This window comes from Ischnura elegans, chromosome 5, assembly GCF_921293095.1.
Source record: "Ischnura elegans chromosome 5, ioIscEleg1.1, whole genome shotgun sequence".
NCBI lineage: Eukaryota > Metazoa > Arthropoda > Insecta > Odonata > Coenagrionidae > Ischnura > Ischnura elegans.
This window is the reverse complement of record NC_060250.1, coordinates 104,902,786-104,920,584: the sequence shown is the minus strand read 5'-3', so window position 1 is coordinate 104,920,584 and position 17,799 is coordinate 104,902,786. Positions and strand designations below refer to the sequence as shown.

Here is a 17,799-nt window from a genome sequence, read left to right as displayed (position 1 = left end):
TGTATTCCTTTATCTGAAAAAATTAAACTTGGAATCATGGGTCAAGTCAGGATATTTTATTTTCTTCTTTCAGTTCCAATAAAAGCGATTTTTTAATTTGAATTTGTAATTTATTGTAACATTTTATTCCTTTTAGTTAAAAAAAATAATCTAAACATACAATTTTATATTTTAACTATTGAAATATTTTTTTATTTTATTTAACAAAAGCGAGGCTTATATGGCTACAAAACCTCATGGAAGCATAAAACGAGTGTAAGAAAACAATATATAATCATTTGATTCTGATCAGAACTAAATATTTTAAGTTGAAAGCTAATTGGGATGAGGGCTACATTTGAGTTGCAAGATTTTGCTCGGAAGGGCAAGCAAACACACACACAAGAAAATGACTTCAAAGTGATAAAATTGCAGTTTAAGGAACGATAAAACAAGAACTATCCATTGGGAACAAAACTGATCACTCGCTTTTTGACCTCTTCTCCTAAAAATATTTTTTTCATAGGCATAAGAGATAAGTTCCTAATTCCACAAAAAAGGATGATTTTGGGGAGGTAATCAATACCAGGTTGTACGAAATACAACTTGGAGGGGATATTATTTTAACTATCTCAAAGAACTTGTACTTTTTGATTTTGAGTATGATTCCGAAAAAAAGGACTAACGATTATTATTAAAAATGAAAATAAAATATTTTCGCATTTTCATTCATAAATTCTGCAGATAGGTGCTAAAATAAATTTCGATGGAACAATTTTCTTCCTCTCTTAAGTCTCAACCTTAATTAAGGGAACGAAATTTGAAACACTTTATTTCATGTGGAATACAAAAGTCCTATAAAACAGCATTTGTTTGATACATTCCAGCTAAATATATATACAAGAGAGATCTCGTTTCATACTTATATGTACGACCCATTACCGACATGTCTCTTTCTACTTCGTAGACAGTAAGAAATCATATTCAAGATAGTTTAAACAGCATTATCATCATTGAACAGTAGGTCACGAAAGTATCGTCGCTTTTAAACTGTGGTTTCGATTACGAGGAAAGAGTGAGAACGAATCCGGAGTAAGTTTGAGAAGCATTTCGCACCCAAGGCGGGGAGCGACAATCAATTATGTGATCCATGACGTTCTAACAGCTTCCTCGCATGTTTGTTGAGCCAAGTCATCTGTACACGCACGATGCGTGATAAGGACTATTTGTGCCGTCGGCGAAATGTGGCGCTCCCTGTATCTTCCTTGGTCGACCATAAAAGACTCAGGACCTGACACGAGTCTCGCAAAAAGCGACATTCCAAATTTTTTTATCAAAATGACTCTACAGTTTTAATATCAACATGACAAGCAGTGCCAACCTGCCCGTTCCACAGCCAGGATGACATTTGCACTACCGGTCGCTGTATTGTACCCTATCGTTGTGACGCTGTTGCCTGTCATTGTGTTGTACCTGTTACTGGTTGCTAGAGTTTTTCAAAGGCAAACCACTGCACCGGGGAGAGAGGAATTAACTGTGGCTTGCCGCTGTTTGTCTCCCGTTTTGCGGGCGGGCTGCTTTTGGTCCGTTTTAGCACGTTTTTTTTGCCCGCAACTGTACGCAATGTTGAGCTACAGTGCTGGAACAAAGTCTAAAATGTGCCTACAGAAATTCTGCGTCTAACGCACCAAACCCCATCCCTGTAGCACTAACTACGAATAAGGTTGACCCTAAAGTGTGACTGCACAAAATGCAGATTGACTGGCACGCTACAAATTTAATATATATAGAAGCATTACATGTATGAAAAATGTACGCGCTGTCGCGTCGGCGCGGTTATCAGCGTCATCATAGGGTATTGTTGACAACCTTTTACGGATATTAATCACCAAATACACGATTTCAAGTGAAAATATGCTAAATGAAAAAAGCATGGTTTCTATGAATGTACATTCAGGTCACGAAAGTGGCAATGCAGCGGCACAAAAATAGGAGAGAAACTGCACAAGACCATAAATCTAAAGTGATTTATTGGTGTGGATAAGAGACTTGTTTCTTCGATGTGCCACAAATTAAGACGGAATTCCGACCATTCACTGAATTTACCACACTTTTAATTACACATATATATTCCTTTGAAAATGATAATGAACTAATTATTCTTGATATAAGGCTAGAGAAGTGATGCCATACCTGATTTGTATCAAAATACTAGTTCTACCAAGTGAAGTGGTACCAGAAGAACTCTCCGTCTGCTCTAGATTCACGATGTAACCCAAGATTCCTAAACCTTCTATTCCAGAATCTTCGAAGGAGTAGGTTTCACTATATTTTTCGCCACCAAACAATATAAATGGACCGTACCGAAAGAATCTCGTTAGATACTGAAGTAGAAACTAGTGTCTTTCCTTGACTGACAGTGAGTGAAGCCGAGACAAGCTGGATACAGACGAAAGAAACATAAATCGATAAAAGACAGAGCTCTTGAAATAGAGATAAACATGACAATTACTTAATCCGTTAAAATTCCTGGGGTAGACTACAAATAGCAACCGCTAATACACCGAAGATTTGCAGATGGGAATCGATAAAATCTCATGCTTGTAATTTATCTCACACGAATGGACTTCCCATGAGCTATCATCAAACATAAATAATCATTCTTCAAAACATCAGCGTCCATCTTTCGGGTATATTTCGCATCGGTTGACTTTTATCAAGAATAATGAAGTATAATCTTTTCAGTAGCTTATGTGATTTATTTCCGTCGAACAATGAAATCAACTGATTTCAATTCTCTCTTGCACCTAACATGGCAATTTCAAATGACATGACTGAATTTAAATGTTTCCAATTCTTGTCAACTAATTTAAAATCTGACCTTTTCCTAGCTAATCCTCCCTCCCCCCTTGACTTCATCGCCATCAAGCCTTGCCTGTGTTCCCCTCCTCGCTGTTATACCTTTATGCTCTGACCCACCCCCTATCATATTCCTCAAACTATCTTCCTCCTCCTCCCCTCCTAACGTTGTTGGATTCACAGGGCTCAACATCGCGTGTGATCTTTCTGTATGTCTCGATAAATACGCCATAGCCGCTAAAACTAGTCGACAGCCAAGGGCGGATTTTTTTGGAGGGGGGGAGGGCGAGGAGGAGCCTGGCACCCCCCACTTCAATGGTAATTTGTCTGAAAAAAGTGCGAAACGTGTTCATTCAACTACGATGAAAACAAAAATATCAAAAGTTAAACTAAATTTTAGGCTTAGATAATACTTAGAAAGCTGTATTCAGAGGCTCATTCAAACAAATTTTCTAGGAACACTTAGGGGCTATGAAACGGAGGTGTTCGATAGCCTCTAAAAACCCGGCAGGATTACTGGCCCCCAAACATAAAACTCTAGATTTCGTCCACGTCAACAGCGTCAGTTAAAAATGTTTGCGGAACAGTAGTTGATGCTTGTTTTTGTTCTGCCATGAACATCAAACAATGAATTCAAATGATAGGATGAGAGATTTTCCCCGGGATTTTCTCAAGGAAAGTTCATTTTTTATCATTTCTGGGCGTTTGTTTATCACACAGTAAAACATCCTGACATGAAATGGCAAAATAAAGTAAAAGTAAGGCACTCAAGCAAAGCCATCAAATTTTGACACAGTTAAGAATTATTAACATCAGAATCAAGCGCTACAATAAATTTTACAAAGGAGGGAATGAGTCATCGTGAGAGCCACAATCAAGTTATGGCAACACAAAGGTCAATGGGTGTCGAGGAAACACCAAAGAATGAACGCGCATATGAACGCGCGTTGATATGGTTGATTTTCTTCGCGACACTGTGGCCCCAATACGACAGGGTTGCTAAATAGGTAGTATTCGATTTAAGATTATAGCTCAACCATAGGCGGATCTAGGGGAAGGGCACGGGGGCACGTGCCCCCCAGACTCTTAAAAAACATGCAAGATTTTTAATACGGTCCCATTATTATTGTGTTCGTTCTGCATTACGAGGTATCTTAATGCCCCGCACCCTCCAGATCAAAATCCTGGATACGGCCTTGCTTTTGCCCTCCCCCCTCATAAAGAAATCCTGGATCCGTCCCTGAGTTCAACTACAAGGATAATTCCATGAATAACCCATTTTTTATGATTAACGGGCAACGAAGCTTTCGCCGTGTTCAGGAGATAACACGTCAAAAGAAACTATACACTCTTACTAAGATGGATACTTCCGCAAGAAAAAGTAATTCAGCTTTCATCATAGTAGCAAACTTCCATATAGATGAAAGAGAACGGTTAATACGCTGCCATGACGGAATAAGGCTTTCAAAATCTTCGCCTAGGTCTGCAGTTTATCCTGGTGAAGCGGAGACAAAAAGGCGAGAATCGAAACTTTTAGTTCAGGTAAAAAATATTTTCAAGGGATAATAGCGTTTAGAAATCCACCTTCCGCATCCGGGGAAAGCATAAAGTGGCACCTGGAATCAGTCGGAGGAGGAGACTTGGGTAAATTACTTCCTCGCACACGCTAATTACAGAGTGGAATAGGAGAGGCACGCGCCCAAGGAATAACTCCTGGCCATGCATCAGTCATTCGAAAATATCCTTCAAGCTCGTCAGAGAATAGGGTGGTTTCCTATTATTTTTTATTTCCTAAATCGAAAGATTATTACTCCTGGAGTACGTATTTCACGCTTTTAGATTTTTTAATGACGATATCCATTTTTCGCGATTAAATGAAAAGTGAACATTTTCAAGCGCGCGAAAATGCGACGGCTAAGTATGAATGCCGGGAAAAGCCCGTGTGACGTCGTTCTGGTTCCCGCTGCCGCAAGTTAAGTGACCTTGGGGCGAGGCTTTGAGCGCTGATACGACGCAGGATGCTAGTAGGTAGCAGAGTACCCTGCTAGCTGGTAGCGCTTGGCTTAAATAACGATCATTAATACCCTGTCAAACGAAGGATACTTTCCGAACTTAGGTATTTTTAATGTGTGATTATTAAGAGATGTTTCTCTAAGCTCTGTGCCTCATGCATGCATTGGTAATCTCAGACGATGTAAAACTCCTATCTACTCGTATAGAAACTAGGTCCCTGTGACGTCACGTGGAGTGGCATCGCAAGGGCGCCAATCTGGCCTTTTTCAAATGAGGATAAAATTGACCATTGCCATTCGTCTAAACCGGTATTTCTAAAACCAAATAATTTGTATATTATGAATACACTAATGGTGGGTAACGAATCACAATCAATGCCTTTCGTTTTCTTTGATGAAGGAAACTACCCTATTGAAACTTTCGCAGGATACAGTTACTTTTGTGTTGAATAAAAACTTTTGGGCTGTCGCCGCGTCAATTCTTTCGGATCATCCCCTCATCTGAGAATCCCTTGAGAAATCGACCAGCATCGGTCGGGAAACGTTGGGGCCAACCAAGAATTGACGCGGCGACATAGCCCAAAAGTTTTTATTCAACATGACGAGTACCCGCGAAATTTTTAACGAAGAGTTACTTTTGTGTTTCCCCGCGTCAGTGGTTAAAAAAGGCCGTCAGTGATTAAATTCCTCCCCTCTTTTGGAGACTTTGTCAAGGGTAATAATCTCGCCTATGCTGCGCGTCAATATATATACGATCACCGGGGTGGATTTGGAATATTCCCGACGGTGTTTCTTCTAGAAATTACTGATAGCCAGGTGTCACTAATCCGTTGCCCGTTGTATCTATTAAAATTGTTTTTGTTTCCTTATTTCCAAAGCTTCTCTGAAAATACGCGTTTGGTAGTATTAATCAGTTGCGAGGATAGCGGGGTTCTCGGTGTCTACGTCGTGCCCTTGGCCAGTGTGCTCTACGATGGGCGATTTTTCTGCATAAACCAGTCGGCATTTAAGTTCCTTGACTTTGGTTTTGATAGCCCTCCTAGTTTCTCCAGCGTCAACTTTCTCGCGTGTCTAGTGTTTAATCCGGTATATTCCTTCTGCCTCCATTTTAATATTTCCTGGTCGCTCATCAATTAGTCCCCAATAAGTTACTCGTCTTGAAAATCGTTCTTCTGTCGTGTTTGAGCAATAGCATGAAGTATTTGCATGTGAACTTATCTCAATCCACACTCAGGAGTGTTTGCTTCCGTAGTCAAAGCTTAAATGAATCCATGCAGCGGAACTGTCGAGACAATAGAACGCGGGAAGTAAAGAGGCATTGAGGCGTAAACTTCAACTGGATAGACTAAAATAAATGTGAAAATTGAAAGAAAATAAAAAAGCAATCGCATGGCATTTCGATGCGAGAAATAAAAGAATTTTCCATCTCTAAATTAAGATTTTAAGATCGATGCAGTAATGGAGTTAAGGGATATTCCGAGACAATATATCGCGCGAGAGATGCCGCAGGCATTTGTTCCCTTACTTAACAATTAAATTATTATCAGCATTAGTTAATGACCACATGCCCTCCATTGAGGAGCAATGAATGCCGCCCGTGGAGTTTTGTATTGTGAATGCAAAAGCTGTTAATGGTTAAGGCTTTCATTTGAATTCTTTATCGAAGAACAAATTTAAAAACAAAAATGTTCCGAGCCCAAGCAGAATTCACGGAAAAAAGTATGATTGGAAGCGTCAGCCCGACTCGCACGCAAGAGAAGACTACAAATAACTGATCTAAAGCCATGCACGCAAACAAAACTTAATTGATTGAAATGAATACATTTGTTTTGAGATAACTTAAAATAATGACTGATAATAATTATATTTTAATTTGCACACTTGTGTAAGTAATCACAAAAAGTCATATTTGTAGTAGCTTTTAGGAGGTATGAAATGAAAACTTATGACTCGTGTTCCGACGGGTTGCTCATTCCTAATTAGAGACTATTACCCATTATCTTCAGAATGTTTCCTCCATTTGAATGATTTTTAAAGCACCATCGATATGTTACAGCTCGTGAAAACATTTTTTACTAAAATTTAGAGGGTTAAATAAACCGTACACGGATATTACGGCTGATACAATCGTTTGTTTAACCTTCGCACGCATAAATTGACATAGGGCTAACATAGACTGGCGTCAAGTAATAGGCGCGGAGAGCACCAAGACGCCGCATTCGATGAAACTGTGAGAGGAGTTGTTGTACAGTTAGACAAGAGGTTATCAATTTCAACCTTGATCTAGCCATTTAATACACTCATTCGAAGTTTTATGTGGGGGCCAAGACACTGAAATGTTGATCGGAGGCTGTATGAACTATAAATTAGAGTTATAGGAAGACAGGACGAGATTAGTTGGAGTTCAATGCCTCGAGAAGAAATGATGGAGGAAATGCATGCAAAACGTAGAAGGAAAATAGCGAAGAGATTTTTTTCGACTAAAAGATCAACCAAAAGGAAGTACAACAATCCGCAACTTTTTAAGCTGGTTATCAGTGACATCGCTCATGAGACTCTTACGTCAGCATGGGAATTCCCTAATTTCTCTGCTGTCTCGAGTACCGCCCAGCTGTTTTCCGAGAATAGACTGAGATGATGGAAGTACGATCACTGCCGATTCACGATATCGCGTAATGCTCAAGCCGTTTTACTCATGCCCAAGATGTTCCTTTCCTCAAACGCTCACCTATCAGTTCCAGCCAACACGTGTTCTGCGAAAGGCTTTTACGAATACATCAAAGTCGGATAGTAAGCGCAAGTAGCACACGGATGCATTGGGGCAATTAAGGGCACTTCAGATAAACTGAAAATACAAACAACTATCATAAACAAACGTTACGACATGGATTAGAAGCAGCTATCTCCTATTCTGATTCATGAACGGCTTCACGAAATGCACGCGGCATTTACGGCCTTAATTGATGACATTAATGGATGACGCAGAGAGTTGAGATATTTTCAAGAAAAAGTAAAATGAGACTGCCGGTATGAATATAGGTGATTTTCAACAGTTCATTACGAGTTATGGAATCTCGAACACAGAAGCGTTGTCATATCGATTTAACTGTCAGCGAAAATGGAAGCTATCACTAGCAGGAAGAGAACGGTTAGTTCTCAATAAAGGTGTGGAAATAATAAAATGTGATAAAGGAATATGAATGATGTCGTTGACAGAAAAACATGTTCAGAATTGGCCGAGGCATTCTCTTGAAATACGTCATAAAATCGAAATGCGACACTGAAAAAAGCAAGTACTCTCACGATGACTGATAACGAATTTTATCTTTAATACTTTCTCAATATTTATTTAACGTATTTTAAGCTCTTCCTGCCATGACACAGGCAGCAGTCATAATCACCATCAATCAACCTGTAGCAAAACAATAGCGAGAGACTTTCATCCTCCATTATTTCATACATGGGAGATGTTACCATAGCAGTTCCCATTCCAATAAAAAACGAGAGGACTTAGTGACTAAATGGGCGGGACCAAAAAGTTGATGAATGCTAGATTTAATCGCAGCAGAGGGTGGTCCTTATTCCGCTTTTAATTACCTACTTAAGTGATACAGTAGGAGTAGCTATAGGTAAATGAATTCTTTACTTTTTATTCCAGGAAATAACCGCCGACTAGTTAGCGCCGCACCTTAATGGATTCATATGCAAATGCTCGCAATTTGCGACTGTTCCACGGGAAAAAAATCATTTGAAAAATTGCTGCACAAAACTCCTCCTAGGAAGACGACGCTTCTTAGCTTGAGTCGTCGAGCATCTGAGACGAATTTAAATTAGCTGATCAAAGTCAGAGTTCAAATACCAGTCGAGGATACTTCACATTTGTCGGCAGTGACGGATATAGGATAGGAACAAAGGGGTCTAGGAGGAGGGTCTGCGGGGTAACCTTCCAGCAGTAGTGGGGGTCCGAGAGGTTACGGAAATTTTAGGAATGCCGAGATATATAACAACACTTTAAGAATATCTCGGGGCACTCCTGTACATATTCGACAACTGAACAAAATGACCATTTTATCTTATGTAAATTGGATACCCCAGACCCTCTCTAGATACGGCACTAGGTGGTAGTGATGTACGCAGTTTCTGACTTGAAATTCCGGGTTCAAATAGTGGCGGTGCAAGAGATATTTTTCACAGGAATCCCTGCACTTGCTTCAAGAGCGTAGCAGGAGGAAATTTTTCCTGGAGGGGGGGGAGACAAGGGGGGGGGGGGGCGGGGCAGTACATTCATAATTCCCCCAAACATTTCGAGAATGTGCACCCCTGCACCTCCCCATCCCACTAACTACGGCTCTCCCTAATTACCTTTATGTCTGGAGGGAACTTCAGCACACAATAGATACCTACTTCGCCCGTGATCTCTTCACGCCTTCCTCTCGCAACGCTTTTTTCCGCCCTTCTCTTGATAGCACAAATGACCTCAACAGCAGGTCGCCTCCTCCAATTAACCTTACTTATTTCAGATTTTGTAAATCTGTGCGTGTTTTATCTTCTATTAAGAACCCATGACGCCCCTGAATCATAAGAATTAAAGAAAATGAGCGTGAATATTGTTCCCGAAAAATGTTCATTGAAATACGTTTAACGGTCACGGTCAACTCGGGCTGGTGACCCCGGGAAACCCGAATCATTGAAAATGAGACTTCAAAGGGAAGGTCATGTCACCGACCTATGTTTACTGTTCGCAAGGAACTAAACTGAACGAGGAAACTTTTGCGTCCTCGCCGCTCTAGGCCGTAGCCTTCGGGGGAAGCCGTAAGGTTCTTTGACAGTAAAATTTAGGGAGTATTAAGCGAACTCTGACCCGATTAACCTCTGAACTCTCCCCCCCCATTATCATAAAAAAACCTGTCCACGAACCAGTATTATCACTGAGGTATCTATCACTCTATGTGGATAGCCATGTCAAGGCGGGAATGAACGGACTAGGATAGATTGCGAAAACCCGGGATGGGAGATGAGGAAACGGTCGGGGGCATTCGGCTGCTGAACGCGGAAGACAGTTGAGCGCGGTCAATCGTCTCATCAGTAACAGGGGACGTAATTTGATTCGCAGCTGATGAATGGACCGACCGATGACTCGACTAATCCCTTCCTAAGTAGATTGTTACGAGACGAAGGGAGAGCGTCTTAACCAAAAGGTGTACTTCAAAGATGTCCAAAGTCTTCCAGAAGTTCTTTTAACCTTGAATCACATCACTAGCGGACAGTGGCAGTTTTTTCATAGTGGAGCTACCCTTGGGTATTCAATTTACACAAAATTTACACTAGATTTATATGGTAATTTAGTTCAGTTGACGAATATATACGGGAGAGGAGAGTTGCGAGAAAACCTTACTGGGTTGTTACAAGCCTCAAAATTTTCATAATTTTCGCAACCTCCCGGACAACTATTACTGCTTAGAGGTTAGTACTCCTCAAGTTCCCCACCTAGCCTCCCTTGTCCCTATCCTGGATCAATGAATGCTTGCGGATACAGTCAGATTTCTACAGCCACTGAGTCTGTACTTACAACGTACTAGGGGGTGAGGGCTAAGTTGAGAGTACTTGCTCATGCCTCTACTGTGATCTGATATAGCAGTTTTACCTCTTTTCAGAAGAGGACAATTGAGAATTCCATTTTTAAAGAATTTTTCGGGAAAAAAGTTATCAAGTTTTTCATTGTTGTTGAAACGAAAGTTTTGGAAAGTTTCGAGACAAAATGTTATACAGCACAACAAAAAGCGGGGAAAAGAAAATTCTCACGAAGTACGATTTCAAACGGTCAACTTTCTCATAAAATTTATAATAGGATGAGAGGACGACAAATCACTAAACTTCTCACAGTCGCAATTGCATTATTCTACACACTTATTTTCTCACAAATATGTGTATTATCGGTCATCTGGTTAACTACACAACCAAGCTGATAATAGCAAATTTCCCCAGAAGAAGAAAATATTGGAAGAAACTATAAATGTGAACAGGTGGGTACGTAAACATAATTATATGGTGCTAGAATATCAATAATCTAGCGGATGAGAACACTGAAGCTCCTACGTACGGAAAAAGTGTTTTCGTGATCTCTTCTCCGAAAAGTTAACTTTGACACAGAAGAAAAACTCGTGATGAATCACATATGTGATAAAAAATTTCAACCGATTCCGGAATTCGGACTCCAGCAGGAAACTTTCAAAAGCCACCTATCAAAGCTGTAGCCAAAACAGATTTTCAAGGGTGTCCATCTGGAGATGGGTACACTTCAGGGGTGTTTATTTGAACAGCGCACACTCTAGTCCATAGCTCCAAAAAATTTCGGGGGAGGATCGAAGCCAGTGACACTAGTTCGCTCACCAAGTTTTTCCCCAATGATTTCGTATTTGGTGGGTCAAGCGATAGCTATAGTCGCACTTCACTTAAGAGGACAGAAGGTGCACTTTCGCACAAAACTCACAATACAGCTAGTGGTTACTTTGGCGGTGACCGACAGCGGCTTCACTTATCCTCCCTGTGCCAATAGGTGCTATCTTGTCCAATCCTCTCCTTTCGCGAACCTCCGGCACCGTCTCTCGCGCGGACACTGCGAGGAACTCCCGCTCGGATGGGATCTTTATGCTTGTATTTGCGTTCGAAGGAGCGCGCGGCGATCGGTGGCCGTATTGCCGGCAGATTACGCGCCCATTCAGTCGCGACGAAAGTGCGAATGGAAGGGTCGGAGAGGGTGGGGGAGGGGAGAGCGGGAGGAGGGTGCGGTAGACTGAGATGACGTGTGACGGCCACGAGGTGCAGAGGTTGGCAGAGTCGCGGTGCGGCGTGCGCCGAAGTGAAGAGCGAATCAAGGCGCGCGCGATGAACAAAGCGGAGAAGACATGGGCGGAGTTTTGGGGGGCTAGGGAAAGCCTGTCCTCACCCCCCAACTTAAATGGTAATTTGTCCGAAAAAGGTAGAAAACCTATAGAAATTCCAAAAATATTTAGTCTCACATAGTAATTAAAATGATATTAATTTAATTCAAATTTAATCAAAATTTCCAGGATCTAATTTAAATAAAATTTCCAGGGGAGCCCCCCGGTGACCCTCCTTTCATTGGGGTGTATTCCATAGCCCCTGAACCCCCCCAACATAAAACACTAAACTCCGCCCACGGGAACAGAACCATGGGGGTGTCCACGAGCGTATTGTGCAAGAGGAAGTGAGGTCAAGATGTAGCCTAATGAAGCTAAATTAGACCGATGAGCTATGTTCCGGAAATATTAATAAATTTGAGGTTAAAGGAATGCTTTATGGACACATTAGGTGGGTCGAAATACTGAAATGTCTATAACATAATAATGAAAGAAAACAATGGATATTATAAATGGTTAAAAATTTTATTGTAGTTATATTGAAAACGACATAAATGATGAAAGGATGAAATAAACGTTTACAGTATCAAATCTAATTCATACATTTAATTATACACCGACCAGAAGTTTTTCATTAATACATTTACTTTATTTTGGTAGCATAAAATATTTTAAACAAGCGACGACGTTGAGATTACTACTGCCATTAAAAATACACAATCACATACGAGATTCGCAATGGAATGCCAAAATAAGTAAAATACTTAAAAATATTGAGGTTCTTAGAACCATTCTTCGTTAGACATTGACTAATTTGCCGTAGGTGTGCTTGATTTCCCTATTATAAATTTACTCGAAAGGTTCGAGGAACTGGGACATTCTCTCATCCCCGGTCATGGACGTGCGCCCATGCCCGCGAGGGAAGTTTGTGGCGTAGGTTCAACCATTTAAATATTAGGAGACGGGCTTATTATAATTGAAGAGGAGTCATTAAAATTTAGATTAATCACGAAAAACATGCCTTCCCGCGGACAAAAATCTCGGCGTATTCGGTGGTTTAAAAAAATTACCTCTACCGTTATTAATAGTCCACCCACGCCATAAATAATACAGTACTACCTTCCCCTATGGTCAATAGCCCTTACGATCGGTCCGATATTGGCGTATTATAATAAAATAAACAATAGTTTTCTAACGTATTTAATACGCTCGTCTACTGTCTATTTACAAAGCATTCCTAAAATTTTAAAATTGATCTAAGTTTTCCCAGCAGTCTTGAAGAAAATAGACTATTGAAAAGACATTTCTTAAGGATGGCATTTAAGCCGAGGTAACATGAAATTCGCAGTGCCTACGGGGCCATAAAAAGCTTCGCCTAAGACTATCGTTTCTAAATATAGTATTTATATATTTCTCATCCAGAACAGAATGGGATGGGGTCATCTACTGGCATTAAAAAGACACAATCACATGTAAGATTCGCAATGGAATGCCAAAAAAGTAAAATACACACTAAATATTCGCAGTAGATAATTTCAACACAAACACTCGAGAACTCTAGAATTAAGAATACATCGATGGAAGGCATCGTGGGGTCTGTAGGCCATTCCCCTGTACCCTTTCAGTAAAAACCCATTTAGGCCATTCTTTGGGAGCTTAGAGGATATTCCAAGAAGTGTTCTTTAATAAGCCAATCCGGGCTGAATTCAGATTAAAGTTTGCTCTTGCGTTGTGGCTGAGTATATTAGTCCGTGCTGTTTAATCATATTGATAGTCTTTCAAATGTAAAAGGAATGATTCACATAAAATTGTAGACCATCATGGCAAGCATGGTGAAGAGTGCGCTAAATTGTTGTATTTGACTTGCAAAAACAGTGATTGTTTTAGCATTTTTTATTTTATAATATTACGTGACTTTAAAAAAGGAATTGAACGTTCTTGTGATTTCAGTAGTACGTCCACCCATTCTAAATAAGATATTAAGTGACGAGCTGCTTTACCAACGCGTTTCTGCACTGACAACTTCGTGCGAAGGAATTCGCTTATGAAGCGGAAAATGCGAGGAGAGAAGGGGCGAAAAGGTGCAATTCACGCGAACCTCACAGACGGTAAGTTCTTTCACACTGTGACAGAGGCCTCGAAGAAATCCGTATAGCATCAAGGTCCGCCGGGCCAGAGAAAAGATTAGAACCCGTCGCAATACCTCCAATTGCAATCAAAGCTCACTACATACGAGAGAGATGGTAGCTCAGTCACAAGTCACATATTAGGACATGTTCACCATAATTTTTACCGTATAGTCGTATGAACACGTCATCTAAAATTTTACCTGCAGGCAACTATACAGCATTATTTGCCGAAAAAATGCTTCATCCTTATTCTTATCCTCTCAAAATTTCTGTATTTCCTTGTCTCAAATATTGTAACTATTCTATTTTAAACACATTATTATTATTATTACATATTGCTGCAATTAGGATATTGCTGGTGGCAGCATTATATTTACACGCATGAATAACAAATCTACCCATCTAATAACAAAGTATTAAACTGAAAAGGCACCTATTGTAAAAAATAATACATACATTCTAATATCATGCAACTAACAATTGAACATTGACCCAAATAACCCAATATGAAACACTCCATAAAATACATTAATTCTAAATAAACAAGGATTGTTTAAAAATTATGAGTGTAAATTCTTGGAGGCCAAGCAATTAATGCATTCAAGGTGGGGTCCATCGTAATCTAAGATTTGTTACATCATGCAGTAAATATAGAAGCACCCAAAATTAGGGGGCATATAAAGTTACGGAAGCTTTGGACGGACAGGGCGTCATAGGCGACTCAGCCGGGGCGCTGATAGGAGGACGCAGAATTTTCATCAAAAAGATTGAATAAGCGCATATATATGATTCCCAAAAATATTGTGTTTGATAATTCAACCTTTTGAACTTATCTTGCGCTTCCAACACTAACTATTACAATAAAGAAGGAGCTCATATTGATTAAATGGGATTGAGACAGCAATGCTGCTGACTAAGTGCTAATGCAGATAATATCGCGTATTACCGCTGAATACGACACAGGACTTCGTCCAGTGGCGGATCCAGGATAAGGACAAGGGGGGCTAAGTAGAAGGTAACCTCCACGCAGGAGTGGGGGTCCGAACAATATTACTATTCTATCTAGTGTAAATTGAATGCCCAAAGGGTATCTGAGGTTATAAAGAACTTCATGCATTACGATGACTTGAAGTTAAAAAATAAAACCTAAGTCACAAAATGTCATCATTATATCCCTATACATACAGTCAGCATGAATATATATTATTATAAGATTGTTCCAAAGTTCTACCCAGGGAAAAATCATTCCATATCGATACAGGCTCTACAATACAGCTCCTAAAGAAAAGAAGTATCGATAAAACAAATAAAATTATTTAAAATAAAGCTATACATATTCTAAAGTGGTGAGTAATATCATAAATATGTTTTTAAATAAACCATGGAAAAATATATAAGGATATCCATCGCATTGGCATATCATTCAAGAATAAAATGCAGACAAAGGGGAATGCGATATATTCAAAAGAATTTTTTTCGAAAAAGCTGTCCCCTTGCACTGAAATCCACCAAATAAGCGTGTTGCAGACGGTGGTAGTACACTTGCTACGAAGCATATAGCAGTTCAATATGATTTGATCTTATCCCGTCGAATAATGTGGATTTCAGGGCTGGGGATGAGCCCCGAGTCGGAGCTTGAAACGTTGGCCGTTATGGATAAATTAACACGGTGGTAATTCTACAATGATAAGTTTCTTTGCATGCACCATAATTCTCACAAACAGCTTTACAGCCAATTTTTTATGTTCCAGGAAGTACAGAATGCCTTTTCTCCGTCTATTCTTTTATAGGCAGTACAGAATGATTACCGTCTATTCTTTTATATATATGCTTCTATGGAAAACTTAAGAAAGTTGAAAGACTTACAAGTTATCTCAACTTCTTACTTGTGGCATAAATTTCAATCTGTATTGTGCGACACACTGGTATAGCACTATAGTTAACACAAAGGGAATAAGGGAGTGCAGCATAACTCATGATTGTTAAGAATTTATTTAGGGTAACAAGACATTCAAAACATGAAGAGTAATAGCATCGTAATATTATGCAAGATATAAATGAAAATGAAACATTTATACAGCCCTTCGCACACAGGATACGTAGTTGAAGTCGATGTTAGGCAAAAATAACTTGAAAGAATAAGCAAAACCACCTGATTTCCATAGAATACGTAGACCTTTTCCATTATTTTCCCTTCACCATCATATTCCCAAAATTTCATCTCCTTTCAATTCAGCAATTTACATAGGTGTCAATGTATCTACAGCGACCGAAAATTAAATAGGTACAAATATTTGTCCATTATTTATAATTCAACGTATTTTCAAGAGAAAAACCACCTTTACGATGCTACATTTGTTTTTAGATTTTACAAACACCTCGAATACACAGATAAGAAAATAAACATAGACATTAAAAGACTTTAAAGTGATAGATGAGTTTTGATACAGAACCTTAATACCGCGCTGTTGGAATGGAACAAGGAAAGAAGAAATGATTCTTCCTTATTTCCTCTCTGTTGACAACTTTACAGCCTGTATTTTATCGCACATATCACGACTGACGGTTTGATAAAAAAACAATATCATCACACAAACACCGCGCAACTGTATCCTGCATTCATACCCAACACTTCATAACTTCTAAAAATTCAACAACACTTCGACAAAATATATCTGCACACTAAAGTACAACCAACAAAATAAATTATGTGCATTGTAACATAGTCTACACAATAACAAGCATAATTTTCAGAAGGGAAGTGCGCCGTGATCATCTTCAAATAACGGCAATCATCACGGCTGTTTTATTTATTTTATATATGTATTTTGTAATTTATAAATAAGTGGAATACATATCACGGCGGAACTTGGATAATTCGAACTTCTTTAATTCGAAATATTCTTTAACTCGAATATTTCTCTTGGTCCCTAGCATTTTTTATCAAAAAAATGCTAAAAATCGTGGATAATTCGAATTATGTTTTGAATAATTCGAATTTTTGGGGTATCAAATTAAGGTATAAATCATAATCTCCGACTCAAAATAATTGTGAATCCATCGGAAAATATGCTTTACTAACTCTGCTGTCAAAAGGTTTGCGATAGACAAAATGCGTGCCGGCGTAGAGTCTGATGACTCACCCTTCCCTTAATTCGAGGAGAGCAAAAATATCATCCTTTTTTGAAAAACAGTAGGCTTTGTTTTATGGTTGCCATCCCAGGTGCTTTACGTTTATTTTTAAATATTCTGTTATTCAATAAAGTACGTATTCTATGTTTTTAATCTCTTTGGTTATTATGATTCTATTGCAGCGTATTATGCTATGACATATTGTCTAAACGTATTCGATAACGAGTTAAGTTAGTAGTGCACAGTAGTTCAGGTGTTGCTGAGGACATTTTAAGGTTAGAATAAAAATGTTACTATATTTTACTTCGTAGTTTGTTGAAATAAATATTCCTGTTTTAAGGTTACTTTAATCCTGTTAATAGTCGTTAATCAAAGTGTTTACATTTCAAGAGTATCTATTTAATAAATATTTTTGATTGGAAATATGCATTTTGTTTTGGACCTATATGTTAAGAACTTCTTCAATACGAATTTGTCGATAATTTGAAGTTTTTAACTGGTCCCTTGATGTTCGAATTATCCAAGTTCCACTGTATTACTATATTATTATTTGAGGTTTAAAATGCTACCGCAACTTTGATTTCTGGCTGGTTGTTATTTCCCGTAGAAGGTGCTGTCTCTCATCCTTTATAAAATAAAAGTCACTAAAAATAACAAATTTACAGACATTTTCTGAATAATGAGGAATCTTTTAGCCATGTAGCTCATGTTTTAATAAAACTTGAATCTATTTCCGTTTTCTTTAAATGATTTCGTGCGTGTTGTCGCACTGGTTGCACAATTACATTATCAATAGACACACTGTAG

At 39.0% G+C, this 17,799-nt stretch overlaps 1 protein-coding gene across 3 annotated transcripts in view; it reads right to left on the bottom strand.

The window, feature by feature from the left end:
- The window catches only part of LOC124159371 (scoloptoxin SSD14-like), a 90,455-nt gene that overhangs the window by 42,995 nt on the left and 29,661 nt on the right, over positions 1-17,799 (bottom strand). The window contains exon 1 of one of the 3 annotated variants that reach the window (XM_046535145.1): positions 11,341-11,554. The exons of the other annotated variants lie outside the window; for them this stretch is intronic. The gene's annotated coding sequence lies outside the window, so the exon portion shown is untranslated. Of the gene's footprint in view, positions 1-11,340; positions 11,555-17,799 lie in introns of those variants that run through there. 3 annotated transcript variants of the gene reach the window in all.